Here is a 5534-nt window from a genome sequence, read left to right on the forward strand (position 1 = left end):
TCATATATATCAACATATGTGTAACTCCATCTATTGAAAAAAATTTGCATTATTAACTGGTATATCTAGTAATTACTCTGCAAATAACAGAGCTGTTCTCGGAGGCCCTTACAAGAGGAGGACTGTGTGGCCTGTGGGTGGGAGCACCCACAGTCTCACTGTCCTTTGTTTGCTCTTCTCTTCCAGAGTGCATTTTTTTCCCCTAGGAGAGTGGAAACATGTTACCCTTCAGGGGAGAAAGGAGATAGTGAGAAGTAAAAACTGTCATTATTGTAAAAACAGCATATAGTAGAGTGGGGCTCAGAGAGGAACTGAGAGAGTGGCAGGGACCGGGCGGGGGGACATGGGAGAAATGTGGGCAGGGCCTTGGTGTGTGTGAGCACCAGGCAGGGTTGCTAGCGGGGAGACAAATGAAAGTTGATCTGGGATGGTAGAAAGGGTTCCAGGAGGGAGATCCTTATTCTGAGTTACAGGCAGGGCCCTCGAGGGAGAGGGCCTCCAGGCTTTTGGATGCCAAGGGGAGTAAGATAGATAAGTGTCTGTTCTTGTGGCCTGTAAAATTTACTAGAAAAAAGGGGTGGCTTTGTGTGTTCAGTACAAAGTACCTTGTCATGTGCCAGGTACTTACATAAGCTGAGAGTCAGAGGAGGTGGGTGATCTGCCAGGGGTAGGGGCATCAGGGTTCCAGCCCCAATCTATCTGACTCTAATCTTCCCTTCATACAGTCTCTTCTAGGGGGCTAGGGCTGGGAAAGAGGGCTGGAGACTTGGTTCTGCCATGTCTAGTGTGTGACCTTGAACAAATCCTCCCTTCTTTGGGTCTCAGTTTCCCTATCTGAAAAGTGGAGAGAATGCAGGCTGCTCTGCAAGCCTGTGGGAAGGATCAAATGTCTGGATGTGGGTATCCACCAGCTCTGGTTCCTTGGAGAGCCAACTGAGGGTGTGGGGGAACAAAGAACAGGCGGTGTTGGGGGAGGGACTATCCAGCGGCAGCCCCATTCTCTGCTCAACTCTCCGATGCCTCCCAGTGGCAAGATTTGGGTACTGCAGGAGATGGGTATGGATGGGATTGCAAAAGGGTCAGAGCTGGAAGACACCTCTAAGGAAATGTCTGGTCCTCTCTGGCCTGTTTTGCAGATGCCCAGAGAGGGGAAGGACTTACCCTCAGGTCACTCAGGGTAGAAGCTTGAATTGGGATTGACTTTTAGGGTAGGGTGCTTTCCTTCAGCTATGCGGTCCTCAGGAAGTCCCAAAGGAGCTCAGAGAAAGAGAAGTGGAACTCTGCATGAAGCAACCTCCTCCAGGGAGTCTTCCAGGGTTTCCTCAAGCAGGAAGTGACCTTACTCTGGCCCTGCAGTCCTACACATACCTTCTTCTTGTTCTTCCTGCTCCACCTGCTCTGAATTGCCCCCCTTCCCTAAGCAAATCAAGCAATGGTGCCCCTTGAGATATTAGGGATGACGATCACCTTCACTATGCAGGGAGCACCAGCCAGGGGTCCAGTTCTATTCATAGACTTTACCTGTGTTATATCACTCGAGCCTCATAACAACCACAGGAAGTTAGGGTAGTTTTTTTACCCCAATTTTTAGGTGAGGAAATAGGCAGAGAGATTGTAACTTTTCAACACAAAGTAGTGGAGCAGGGATTCAAACCCAGGTCCATCCATTCTCTGGAGAGGGGCCTGCATTTGGAGATGAAAATTATTCCCATGGCCATATGACAACTAGCTATGACCAGACACTGAAATGACTGGTCCAGAGGTATTATGAGGTCAGGTCTCAGCCACATCAATGTGCTGCTATGTGACTTTGGGCAAGGCTTCTCTCTGGACTTCTGGTTCCTCATTTGTGAAATGCTTATGTGTGTGTTCTGGATTACTTCAGAGATCCATTTTGGTCCTGGAATTTGGCATGTCCAGTCTTGGCTTACCCTGAAATAGATTGTTCTGAAGGGCAACAGGAAGGGGTGAGCAAGTGGCAGATTTGGGAGGGCTGAGCTCTGGCCAGGGAGCTGGGCCTCTCAGGTACTCTCCTCCTTGAGTGTTTGGGGAGCTGAGAGGATGATGGGGAGGTGTAGGCTGTGAGGGTAGGAGAAGGGTCCAGATCGGGACAGGTATGGGGTGATGAGCTGGCCCTTGGGCCTGGGAGCCATTTCCATTGCTTCCTGTTATGGAGGGGGCGTTTTCTTGGAAGGAAACAGCCTCAGCAATCAGTGGCAATGGGTGCTGAAAGGCGGCAGTCTCTGCCAGCAAGGCTTGAAGCAGACTCATAACTCTCACTTGGGGCTGTGTTGTAAATTCCTGTGATTCATTCTCAGCCTCTTAGAGAACAGAGACATTCAGGCTGTGGACAGGCTGCTCTCCCTTGGGCAGAATAGGTAGAGTAGTCTGTTCATGGTACCTGGGAGACTCAGACAGCCCCTTCCATAGGCTGCACAGGAGATGCAGGCACTGAGGCCCCTAGGACACCTTAGTCCAGCCTGAGCCATTTCTGCCCAGATCTGGCTACCTCAGCCTTCAGTCCCAGCCGTTCCGGTGTCCCTACCTGATCTGGCCTGAATCACTCCAGGGATCACATGTATGGACACTTTCTGAGTCTGAGATTTCATGGGGTCTCTTGTGGCCAAGAGAGACTACTAACTCATAACTTCTGCCACTTCATGTGACAGTACATTTGGGTGATGATGAGGACAAGGTGGGAACTAAGGCCCAGTCTGTGTATTTTCTTTCTTCACTTAAAATTTTTTATCATTATTGAAAGTATTACAGATGTCCCCCTTCTCCCCCCAATTGACCCCTTCCCCAATACCCTCCCTCAGGCCTTCACCACACTACTGTCTGTGCCTATACACTATGTGTATGTGCATATAAATTCTTTGGTTAATCTCTCCCCACCCACCCACCTCTGCTTTCCTTTTGAGATTCATCAGTCTTGTTACATGCTTCTATATCTCTGGATCTATTTTGTTTTTGTTTTTGAAAAATGTATCTTTATTGTTGAAAGTATTACAGATGGCCCCTTTGTTTTTGTTTTCCCCCCTTTGGTTTTGTCCCCCCTCCTCCCCCCCCATTGACCGCCTATTTTTTCATCAATTTATTTTGTTCATTAGATTCCACATATGAATGAGATCATGTGACACTTCTTGCCGGGAACCAATTCCAGCATGTCATAATTTCAAGAGTTTCATCAAAAGGTTGATGAAACTTGGGGACTCAACAGGGTTGAGTCACACATATAGTCACCTGTTGGGAATGGTTAAAGGCATTTCCCCAAACCTGAATAGGAAACTGATTGTGGCTGCCAGACAGTTAAAGGGTATCTTAATCTACATGTTATTGCCTCCTACTGGCCAAACACCTGAACAGCCATAGGCTATTCCCCAAACTGACAATGCTTCTGTACCCTTTGAAACCTTACCCTTTGAAGTATATTATCTCCACCTTGCCTTGAGACAAATTGTGTTAATAAAAGCAAGGGTCCTAGACAAGGAGGGAGTCTTCAGTTCCTTTAGCTGAAGGTCCTCTGACCCCCAATGTCTTTCAAAATTATATCTCGTCTCTGGACTCTTTATTAGTCTCTGGATTCTTATGTCATCTATGCACAGCCTTTTCCAGATTCCTGAATCCTTCTTGATGCTGGGACATGAACCCTGGCAACTTGTCTTTATCTGACTGGCTTATTTTACTAAGCATGATACTCTCCAGGTCCCTTCATGCTGTCTCAAAGGCTAAGAGATCCTTCTTTTTTACAGCTGCATAGTATTCCATGGTGTAAATGTACCACAGGTTTTTTTTTTTTTTTTTTAATCCACTCATCTACTGATGGGCACTTGGGCTGTCTCCAGATCTTAGCTATTGCAAATTGTGCTGCTATGATCAATAGGGGTGCATACATTCTTTTTGACTGGTGTTTTGGGTTTCTTAGGACATATTCCTAGAAGTGGGATCACTGGGTCAAATGGCAGTTCCATATGTAATTTTTTAAGGAAACTCCATAATATTTTCCATAATGGCTGCACCAGTCTACATTCTTACCAGCAGTGTTCTAGGGTTCCCTTTTCTCCACATTCTCACCAGCACTTGTCATTTGTTGATATGTTGATGGTAGTCATTCTGACAGGTGTGAGGTGGTACCTCATTGTCATTTTGGTTTGCATCTCTCAGATGATTAGTGACCTTGAACATCTTTTCATATGTCTCTTGGCCTTCTGTATGTCCTCTTTCGAAAAGTGTCTATTTAGGTCCATTGCCCATTTTTTTTGATTGGATTGTTTATCTTCCTTTTGTTGAGTTGTATGAATTCCCTATAACTTTTGGAGATTAAGCCCTTATTGGAGATAACATTGGTAAATATGTTCTTCCATGCAGTGGGCTTTCTTGTTGCTTTGTTGTGCAGAAGCTTTTTTATGTTGATGTAGTCCCATCTGTTTATTTTCTCCTTAGTTTTCATTGTCCTAGGAGCTATATCCTTAAGATATTGCTATGACATACATCTGCTATTTTACTGCCTATGGATTCTTCTAAGATTTTTATGGTTTCCCATCACATTAAAGTCCTTTATCCATTTTGTGTTTATTTTTGTGTATGCTGTAAGTTGATGGTCTAGTTTCATTTTTTCCCAGTGGATTCTTAATCTGAGAACTGGGGATGAGGAAGAAGAGCACTGGTTGTTTCCTAAGGCCTTCTGAGATTCTTAGTTGCATTTCAGGATATAGAAAAACGTGCTCCTAGCTTGATAGTTAAAACCACAATCTTTTCAGGTCCTTTGCTCATCTTTTAATTGGATTGTTTGTTTGCTTGGTGTTGAGTTTTATACGTTCTTTATAAATTTTAGATATTAAAAATATCAAATGTATCACTGGTGAATATGTTCTCCTATTCAGTGGTTGTCTTTTCAGTTTGCTAATTTTTTTCCCCTTTGCTGTGCATAAGCTTTTTAGTTTGATATAGCCTGCTTGTTTATTTTTTTACCTTGCCCAAGGGGGAAAATATTGCTATGAGAAATGTCCGGGAAATTACTGCCTATGTTTTCCTCTAGGATTTTTATGGTTTTGTGACTTACATTTAAGTTTTTTATCCATTTTGAGTTTACTCTTGGGTATGGTATAAGAAGGTGGTTTAGTTTCATTTTTTTTTGCACTTATCTGTCCAATTTTCCCACCATATATTGAATAGACTATCTTTACCCCGTTGTAAATTTTTGACTCCTTTGTCAAATATTCATTGACCATAAAGGCATGGATTTATTTCTGGGGTCTTTATTCAGTTCCATTGATCTATATGTCTATTTTTATGCCAGTACCAAGCTGTTTTGATGACTATAACCTTGTAGTATAGTTTGATATCAGGTAGCATGATTCCTCCAACTTTGTTCTCCTTTCTCAAGATTGCTATGGCTATTTGGGGTCTTTTTTTTTTTAAATTAGAGCTTTATTGTTCAGATTATTACATTTGTTCCTCTTTTTTCCCCCCAGAACTCCCCTCCCCCCAGTTCCCACCCCCCCCTCCTCCCTCACTCCCCCCCCTGTCCTCCT

Source organism: Myotis davidii, unplaced genomic scaffold (genome assembly GCF_000327345.1).
Source record: "Myotis davidii unplaced genomic scaffold, ASM32734v1 scaffold687, whole genome shotgun sequence".
NCBI lineage: Eukaryota > Metazoa > Chordata > Mammalia > Chiroptera > Vespertilionidae > Myotis > Myotis davidii.